We start from the raw sequence: 11143 nt of genomic DNA on the forward strand, positions 1-11143 counted from the left end.
TACTCTGAAGGAGTATTCCGTCCGGGTCAAATTGGGCGATCATGCAGGGACGGATCCAGAAAAATTTTCAGGTAGGGCCCAATGTTCAATTTCATAATAGGGACAACATTTTTAAAAAATTGAAATTCGGCTGAGATATTCCACTTTGACCACTTCTAGGCGAAATGAGCTCTGTAACAAACGAAGGTAAAATTGTATACTTCTTTATTTGTCTCTTCGTATTAAACCGTAGAATACAACAAAAATATCTTAATTAATCTTTGAAATTCGTATCTTGTTGGAAGCAAAATTGGCTGTGGACTCTCTTCAATAATCTTTTGTATGTACACCTAACTAAAACAGTCAAGAATATCGTTATACGAAATAACAAAATTATGCACTACGTTTAACTTTCAATATATTTTGTAGGGTTTCTCCGTTATTTCTACTAGAGCTTACGATTTCTTCTCAAACCTCAGCGAGATTTTCGAGACCCGAGAAATCGATAACTCGACTTCTCGCGAGATTCTCGTGTCTCGAATTACTTGTAAATCTCGCGAGCTTCTCGATATTCTTACTTAATCGCTGTATGGACAGTATTTATACACTTGGTTTTTTCTACTTGTGACTTTTTTGTTGATTATATTGCTTCCTATGACATTTAACTCAAAATATATTTATTATAAATATAATTTTGTTCGCAATATTTTATTTTTCAACGAGACACCAAGAACATGGCTTCTCGCGAGATTCTTGAATCTCGAATTACTCGTAATACTCGCGATTTTCTCGACTTTCAATGCAGTCTCTGCATTGGCAATATTCTATACATTTCGGGGTTTTTTACTTGTGGTTTTGCGGACATTTTGGCTTATGCTGCAGAAGAAATCGTAAGCTCTATATAAAGTTGAATTTCGAGAAGCTCGCGATCCTTACGAGTAATTCGAGATTCGAGAATCTCGCGAGAAAGCGAGACTCGCGAGAAATCTTTTCTCGAACATGTTCGAGAAATCGTAGGCTCTACTTTCTACACATAAATTTACACGTTATTCATTGTTGGAAGCGAACAAATTTCCTTTTTCTGATGACATAAAAGTTTTGCTCATAAACCAAACAGAAATAAAGTTATATGCCAATGTATGAATCAACCTATGAAAAGGGGGTTTTGACCCCATATTTCAGAAATTGAGGGTATGTTGAAAATCCTAAGTACTTTAGCGTTTAAGTGCCCGACTAGACTTACAAATTGCGGTATATCTCGCAAAGAGTATATTTTCACTGTCAAACAATGCAATTAATGTTACATAATGACGCACTTAAATGTAGTTTTCTCTAAAAAGCGTTAGGGAACTTTCGAAAAAAAAATTCCAGACAGGATTCCGCGCAAAAAATCTGAGGTGAACTGACTTCGAATTGAAACATAGCTCGGGCACCCCGTGAAAAACGAAAAATGAAGTCGCAATTTTTTGCAAAATATGCAGTTTTTTGAAAAACAAAGTATAGGGAAAATCTTTATATCTATCAAATAAAATAACTATTTAAGTTATCCAAGGAGAAGCAAGGGTGGCATCTTGTCCCGGGCGCTACTCACAGGAGGGCGCCAAATGGTCCGCAAAGCAGAAATTCCTGGATAATTTGTATTTTTATTATATGTAACTGATTTCTGGAAACAAATTTCTATACTAAAAAATTCACGCATATATCCGGAACACTTGCGACAGATTGTGGAATAATTGAAAGCACTTATGGCAATTGCAACGTCATCTGCGTAAGCCGTAAGTTTTACCTCATCGCCTCAATCGCCTGGACAGTTGGTTGATGACCAGGTCCCACCCTGCGGCGCACAGTGGACCGTACTTGAAAAGTTGAGACTTAGGACTTTAAATGTACATTTTCGTATTCTGTGATCTTTTTACACAATTTATTATAATATTTTTTCTTAAAACCCAATTTAAAAAAGTTATGACAGTTTTAGTAACCGGGTTTCATATCGACATACCCTAACGAGCATATGTGTACATCTAGGTAGTTTTTCCAATTTCCAGCAAATTTTGCCTTCAGTAAATAAATTTTTACTATTTGTCAATAAAAACACGTATCAAGGTCTAATCCAGGAGCTTTCAATTTTATTTTAAAAATGTGTACAAAATTCGCGAAAACTCGCCGAGTCTTAGAGGTTATAATTTCAATTGGGTACGAATATACATACTACATATGAAACGCAATATTTACTTAAAATAATAAAAATAGTTTTTTTTTTGGTGTTTTTTTTTTTTTGTCATATAGCTATATGTATAATTTTTGCTTTTAATTACTCTTTTGGTACTAACGAACAAGCTGGAATAGTAAGCATCATATAAACAAAAAAAAAATTTATCAATAGGCCGATAAAAACAAAAACAATTGTCAAAAAAAAAAATTTACGAACAAGCTGGAATAGCTAAATTTTTGATTTGAACTTTTTTGGATTGTTAAATGTAAATTCAATATAAAAAAATTAAATGTATAATATGAATTATCAAATATGTTTTTTTTTTAAATATTACCCAGAATTTAAAAGTGATTCGCAATACTAACATTAAAAAAAAAAAAAAAAAATACAAAAGACAAAAAAAAATTTTTTTTGTTTTTAAATTCTACCCAAAATTAAAAAGTGATTCGCAATACTAAAAAAAAACAAAAAACAAAACAAAAAAATAAAAATAAAAACGCGAACCTTTTCAAACCATGAAACTGAGTACATTGCATAGTATATAAACCTAACTATATAAATAAATGAATCAAGTTTTGAGGAAATGTGGGGGAAATGAGTTAACGGTAAAAATGTGATTTTCCCATATATAAAATTTTTTTATTTGCTATAACTTTTTTGTTTAAGACTTTATGAAAAAATACTCATTAAACGTCATGTAATGAGACTTAAAATCAATCCCCATCAAAGTTTTTGTGTTATTAACTAATATTTTTTTCATTTTCCTAAGTCCACTGAAGGCCAATTCCAGACCACTGTGCAGCGTGCCCCTGTCCACTGATTTAGTGGCCTCATATAATCCCCATTGTGAGGTAATCTTACTGCAATTTAGCAAGCAGCCGATCCATCTGGTTAAGGCTGGATGTACTTTAATGTAATTAAGACCATCCATGATTACCGCAGAAGCATTGTTGAATGCCCCGGCAATGTTCAAGACTCCTAGAGCATATTCCTAATATTTCTCTATGTTTATTACAACCCTATGCAATGCGGTGTCTACCGACTTGCCTTTGGTGTACGCATGTTATGTTGTAGAGAGCAGCTTTTCACATCTATCAGCCTCTCAAAGGTTTCGAGCAGAAATTATGTTAAGCTAATGGGTCTATAGTCTTTGGGATACATGTGATCGATCTTCCCCGCTTTTGGTTGGAAAGCTACACGAGCAGTTCTCCAAGAGTGCGGTAGATGTTTCAGTCTTATGCACCCATCGAATATTATTTTAAGCCTCTCCACGACCGCTCTTCTTGAAACTTGTAGCATTGCCGGGAATATATCATCTGGGTCCGGCGATTTAAACTTAGATAACGTTTTCACCGCCCATTCGATGTTTCTATCGGTCACCAAGCCCGGCACTACTCGCTCTGTGATCGAAGTGTGAGTGCTGTCTGCTGGCTTTTCTAAATCATCTCCCGATGGGAAATGTGTATCGTAAAGCACCTCAAGGGATTCCTCACTATTACGTGACCATTCCCCTTTCTCTTTCTTTATTAGTCCCTGGACTATGTTTTCCCTTGCTAGGACTCTTTTCAACCGTGCTGTTTCGCTGGAGCACTCTATGCCCGCACAGAAACTTTTCCATTCGCATTGGAAATTTCATACTTGTAGATCCTCAATAAATCCCTGTACTCGTCCCCACACGCTTCGCTTTCCACGGTTTTTGCTAGCTTAAACATTTCTTTTACCCGTCTTTTTAAAACTTTTTGGATCGCAATATTTTTTCTAGTTTTCACCTTGAATAAAATTGTGTCCACACTGGAATGGTACGGAAGCTCTGATTTTAATTCATAATGATATTTTAAACAACTTTACTGATTTTCAACTTTTTGAAACTTTCTGCAAACGCTTCTCTTATTTTTTGGTCTAAATTTACAAGATTATTGTTTGTATTGGGAACAATGTAAAATATGAACTAACTTGAAATTTATAAAAATCATATTTAAGTGATAAGTGAGTTTTAATAAAAGGGAGCCAGCATTAAGACAAACAACAGCATCAGCTCTGAAATGCGTTGCCGATGGCGATTACCGAAAAGATTTAATGGATTAAAAGGCGACGGCTACGCTGGCTAGGCCATTGCAAGCGAATGAAAGATGATGCTCCGGGTAAGAAAGTATTTTTGTCGGGATGCGCCTATGGAACCAGAGGAAGAGCACAGCCCCCACTTCGTTGGAAGGACCAGATTGAAAACGATTTGAACTCCCTTTGTGTGACCGATTGGCGTCAGTTAGCAGGGCGAAGAAGCGACTGGCCCGCCTCATTGGACGGCCAAAACGGTTTAAACGGTTAAGCGCAAATTAAGTAAGTAGAGTTTTAATATAGGGTAACCTTACCAACACTACGTTTTACTTTAGTTGATTGAAAAAGTAAAGTGAAAATGTTATTTTGACTGGAAACCCGATTAAAGAAAATTATACATAAAGTGAAAATGGTATTGTTGAAAGATTACACCTTAACGCGAGGACGACTTCAAAAACGTTTAGCAATTTTATAGGTGCTCCAGCACGGGAAATTCGAAAGAAGGCAGGAACGCAGCTTTGGACACAGATGATCTTAAAGGGAAGTGAGATGTTAAAGGAACTCAAGGTTGCTTTTCATTGCAGTGAGTTAAGTCCTAATGCCCACGTCCCTCAATATTGACCCCCACGGTAAAATCGCTCAATTTGACTTTTTTAGATGTAGATATGTATGTATTTAATGTTGTTGTCGTTGTTGTTTTTTTCTGAATTGCTGATTTGTTATCATATTACTCAATTTAATACAGTTTAACGTGCAAACATATGTCTATAATAAAACGTTATAAAAAAATTAAAACGTAGTTTGAATTAAAATTGTCTCTATAAAAAATTGTAGGATAGACGCTTGCAAATTAACGGGGCTATAGTCTCAACGGCAAGTCCGATTGTTGTACTGTTATGCTTAAATTTTTCGTAGTTAAATTACCTACAACCTAGGAGGGCTAACTTTTTTTCGTCCATAGAATTTTTCCGATTTTAAAGTGGTTAAATCTGAAATTTTGTAAAAAATTTCTTTTTTTTTCTCAAAATTTTTTCAACGTTTTTGGCATAGTGGCCAAACTACTGAAGATACTGAAAGGAGGTGAACGCAAGAAATATTTACGGGAATTAGTATAATGTATAATTCAACAGTTTAAAACGAAAAAATGAAAACTACAAATTCTACCCTACCTATATGAAGTAGTGTTCTGCAAAAATGGGAATTTTTATATTTTCGCCAATATCTCGGAAACTAGATATGCCACAGGAAAATGGGCGTCATATTCGGAATCAGGAGAAAATGTCACTTTACAAAAGGCCTAATTTATTCTTGGAGACTAAAATTGTTCAAAATTTGTTGAGTAGTGTAATTGTTGGGAAACCCTCAGATAACATTTATATGAAATTTCAGAGATCAGACCTCTTCAGTTTCAGAATATAATAGTCTCTTAATGTATAGCCAACCCTTCCATTTTACTTTATTTTGTTTTTTATTTTATTTTAAATTTATTTGTTTGATATTGTTTTATTTCATTTTATTTTTTTTTTATATTTTTTTTTTAGTTTTGTTATATTTTTATTTTGTATTATTGTAGTTCATTATTTGTTTCCATTTTATTACAATGTGACTATTATAGTTACATGGAAGTGGACTTTTTTTTTTTTTTAAAAGGCGATAACGCTCGCGCACTTTATCTCCATTTAGAAAAAAAAATAAAATAAAGGCCGCGGGCGGTATTTAGTTTTGTAGGCGGGTGTTATTTCCCTTTTGAAAAAGAAACAACACCCGCGCACGTTGTTACCAACATTAAGGAAATAACATCCATTACAAAGAGATATAACGCCCGAGGTCGTTATTGCTTTTTTCTGATGGGCGTTATTTCATTTTTGAAAAAGAAATTGAGCCCGAAATCAAGCCCCTTTTAAGCAGTTTTTTAAGTAATTACAACAGTTTTTAGATTTTGTATGTGTTTTAGAATTTGGACTTGGGTGCTTTTAATAATAAATAAGCCAATAAAATACGAAATTGTTATTATAATATATTTATTTATTTATAAAACATATATGTTTACAATCCGAAAAGTTAAAGTAACTGTACGGTGAAAATTATTTTCGATATATGGGTCAGACGTGTTCGTAGAAGTCGTCCACGCAACGATAATGTCGTAGAAACTCCTATACTCTTAGGCAACATAAGATAGTAACTTTTAAATGACGCAAATTTTTTTAAATTCCTGATTGGGTCGAGCTATCCTAAAGGTAGATATTTTTCACTAAGCCATTAACAGTGTTCGATTTTATGGGGATCCTATCAGCCTTCTTTAAATAGGACAACTGGCTGATCTTTAAAGGAGTTCGTATTTCTCCTGGCAGAACTTCCGTTAGAGCTAAATTTAGTTTTTTTTTTTTTTGATATTCAATATCTACAAGTAAGGAAGGTTAAGTTCGGGTGTAACCGAACATTCCATACTCAGTTGAGAGCTATGGTGACAAGATAAGGGAAAATAACCATGTAGGAAAATGATCCGAGGGTAACCCTGGAATGTGTTTGTATGACATGTGTATCAAACGAAAGGTATTAAAGAGTATTATATGAATGAGTGGGCCATAGTTCTATAGGTGGTCGCCTTTTCGAGATATCGCCATAAAGGTGGACCAGGGGTGCCTCTAGAATGCGTTTGTACAATATGGGTATCAAACGAAAGGTGCTAATGAGCATTTTAAAAGGGAGTGACCCTTAGTTCCATAGGTGGACGCCGTTTCAAGATATCGCCATAAGGGTGGACCAGGGGTGACTCTAGAATTTGTTTGTACGATATGGGTATCAAATGAAAGGTGTTAATGAATACTAGTATCGCCTGTGGTCGAAATTCGACCAACGTGTATTTTTTTCAACTCAGTCTATGCATCAAGTTTTGGAAATATAGCAAACTGGTCTAACTTACTTAACTGTTTCTTTAAAATTTTGAATTTGATCTAAGACTTTATAATTTTTGATTGTATTTTCTTAAATTTTCTACAAATTTTTCACATGTAATTATAACGTTTTGGTATGGAGCTCCTTAAACAAAAATATAAAAATTATGTAATATCAAACGAAATTGGCATAGAATTATGGTGAAATTATTTGAAATTGAATTGAAAAATAGGTTTTTCCACACCACCCGGAAGGTCCCCGTTGGCGTGCTACCGAAGTTAGTTTTGGGAGCTAGGTTCCCTAGTAAGCCTATATCATCCATATACATATATCGCCCATTTACTTCAATAGTGTCATAATTCAAAAAACATGAACAATAAGTTAAAAACGAAGAAATTTGCTAAAGGAATTTAGCCTATTTCACGCCACCCGTTTAATTTTGTATAAATACATATCTAATATGTAAGTGTGACACAAAACAAAAATTTCGAGTAGAATAGAGGATACCTTTATAAAAAATAAAAAAAAAATAAAAAAAATTATGTAATGAGAAAGAAAGCAGAGTTTACTAAAAAAAAGTTTAATTAAAGACAAAAAATAATATTAAAGTACTTAAATTGCGAAAAAATTAAGTGAAGTGAACAAACAGTTCCATATAAAAACGCAATAAGTGCACTTAGACTTTTTTCCGGGTTTTACTCTGATAATTGTGGAAATATGAAGATTCTAATGTTCGGATATTTAATGCTGGGATTTCCATTGAGATCTATGTTATTAAATTTGTAAACACTCCATTTCATGAATATATATGACCATATCTACCATAAAATATCGTCTGTGATTAATATAATACCAGGATATAACAAAGCAGAATAAATTAGAAAGAAAGGAAAAACAAACAAAAACATTGAAATTACTCACGCAAACATATTTACTAAAATAAAGTTGATTTCATACATAACTTTAAGCGACATAAACAAATTACGGTTATGGGATCTTAACATCCGATTAATGGATATATAATCCAACAAAGTTAGCCTAATAATAAATATAGTGGGTAATATACCGCCTATGCAATACGGCCGCTATGATGCCGGTTGCCGCTTTGACCTAAAATCAAAAACGTTTTTGGGACGTTTTTTTGTTTCGTTTAATATACAACATGAAACTTTCCGATTCAGTCAAGTTGAATTTAAATAATAATATACCAATTTGAAATAAGAGAATATATAATAAAATAAAATAAGAAACAAAATAAAAGGCAATATAAAAAATTTTATGTATAATTTTTGTAACCTTTTGTTTTTGTTCAGTATAAGATGTACTTTATCTAAAATGAGGATTAAATCTGCAAATGCAAAAACATTTTCGGGCAAATTTGCCATTAATTGTTATAAATAAATCAGTTAGTTTCAACAAAAGTTAACTCATTATTTGTGATTTCATGTTTTTTTGAAAACAACTAAAATAAAAAACAAAGAATCTGTTAAATAAAGACTTATGTATTTACGTGTTAGTGAAATTCGCCACAAAAAATGGGCCGGCCAAAAACTCATTCTATTTAAAAATTTTTGGTACGCTACAAATTATTATGGATCAATTTTTTAGGATTTTGGTAGAGGCTATTATAGGTAAGTGGCAACAATGGTAAACCATATTTGTATGTAGGTGAAACATTTGTGGTTTCGAATTTAGCGGGGATACATAAAGGTTTAGGTCTTTGAAATTCGCATTAGAACACTTAGATAATTGTTCTCAAAGATGGCGCGCTTGTGCACGAAAATGAACTTCGATATTTGTATGAATTGTTCGAATTTACAAGAAACCTTTTCTATTAATTATAAACAAATAGAAAAATATTTGTTAACAAAAATAGGTCTATGCATTGCGTTTGATCAACACGAATCGATTCATATAACATTTATATGATTTTACGTATGCTAAGTATGCGAAACAGTCTGTCAATTGATTGTATAGAAATTTTGTTAGCGTATTAATATATAGATTTTAAAAGGGAGTGAGTTTGTACGATATGGGTATCAAATTTAATGTATTAATGAGGGGTTTAAAAGGGAGTGGTGGTAGTTGTATATGTGTAGGCGTTTTCCAGATATCGACCAATATATGGACCAGGGTGACTCAGAGCATCATCTGTTGGATACCGCTAATTTATTTATATATGTAATACCACGAACAGTATTCCTGCCAAGATTTCAAGGGTTTTTTATTTCGCCCTGCAGATCTTTTTCATTTTCTTCTACTTAATATGGTAGGTGTCACACCCATTTTACAAAGTTTTTTTCTAAAGTTATATTTTGCGTCAATAAACCAATCCAATTACCATGTTTCATACCTTTTTTTTCATTTTTCGTAATTTTCGATATCGAAAAACTGGGCGTGGGCATAGTCGGATTTCGGCCATTTTTTATACCAATACAAAGTGAGTTCAGGTGAGTACGTGAACTGAGTTTAGTAAAGATATATGGATTTTTGCTCAAGTTATCGGGTTAACGGCCGAGCGGAAGGACAGACGGTCGACTGTGTACAAATACTGGACGTGGCTTCAACCGATTTTGCCTTTTTTCACAGAAACAGTTATCGTTCTAGAGTCTAAGCCCCTACCAAATTTCACAAGGATTGGTAAATTTTTGTTCGACTTATGGCATTAAAATTATCCTAGACAAATTAAATGAAAAAGGGCGGAGCCACTTTGAAACATTTTGACATTTTGAAATTTTCTTTTATTTTTGTATTTTGTTACACCATATCAGTGCTGGAGTTGAATGTTGACGTAATTTACTTATATACTGTAAAGATATTAAATTTTTTGTTAAAATTTTACTTTAAACAATTTTTTTTTAAAGGTGGGCGTGGTCGTCCTCCGATTTTGCTAATTTTTATTAGGCATACATATAGTAATAGGAGTAACGTTCCTGTCAAATTTCATCATGATACCTTCAACGACTGCCAAATTACAGCTTGCAAAACTTTTAAATTACCCTCTTTTAAAAGTGGGCGGTGCAACGCCCGTAGTCCAAAATTTTACTAATTTTCTATTCCGCATTATAAGTTCAACGCACCTACCAATTTTCATCGCTTTATCCGCCTTTGCTAATGAATTATCGCACTTTTTTGGTTTTTCGAAATTTTCGATATCGAAAAAGTGGGCGTGGCTATATTCCGATATCGTTCATTTTAAATAGCGATCTGAGATGAGAGCTCAGGAACCTACATACCAAATTTCATCAAGATACCTCAAAACTTACCAAGTTATCGTCTTAACGGGCGGACGGACGGACGGACATGGCTCAATCAAATTTTTTTTCGATCCTGATGGTTTTGATATATGGAAGTCTATATCTATCTCGATTGCTTTATACCTGTACAACCAATCAAAGTTAATATACTCTGTGAGCTCTGCTCAACTGAGTATAAAAATTACTTACGTCAATATTTATCAGAAAATAGTGATTCTATCGTCAACCACGTTTGAAGTTTGACGTATATTTTCGGTCTTCTCGTTTTAAACTTCTTTTTTTATAACCATAATGTCTATCACACAGTACGTAACTATGACCTCTAACCCTGAAAACATCGCTTAACAAGCTGATGAGTGATGGTGTCTTTTAAAAACCATATAAGTTACATAACTTCCAAGTCATACTCCATGCTTGGTTTTGTTAGACGCAATAGCTCAAAATTTACTGACCCATATACCATTAAACTGCTCTATACCTCTTTTATCAGGTCTCATTTAGAATATGCTGCTTTTATTTGGAGACCAAGTAATCTTAGAGCTATAAACAGAATTGAGAGAATACAGAAAGCTTTTCTTAAATATGCCATTCGACCGTTAAACTTCTTGCAACCCATCCCTTTTATTCGGCTCTTTTTATGCTCTTAAGTTTGTTGTCTCTTGAAAGTCGTAGATCTATACTTCGCTTATCCTTCATGTATAGCGTTATTAATGTGTTCATTGATTGTCCATATTTGTTGGGAAAG

This window comes from Eurosta solidaginis, chromosome 1 (genome assembly GCF_040869045.1).
Source record: "Eurosta solidaginis isolate ZX-2024a chromosome 1, ASM4086904v1, whole genome shotgun sequence".
NCBI classification, from domain to species: Eukaryota; Metazoa; Arthropoda; class Insecta; order Diptera; family Tephritidae; genus Eurosta; species Eurosta solidaginis.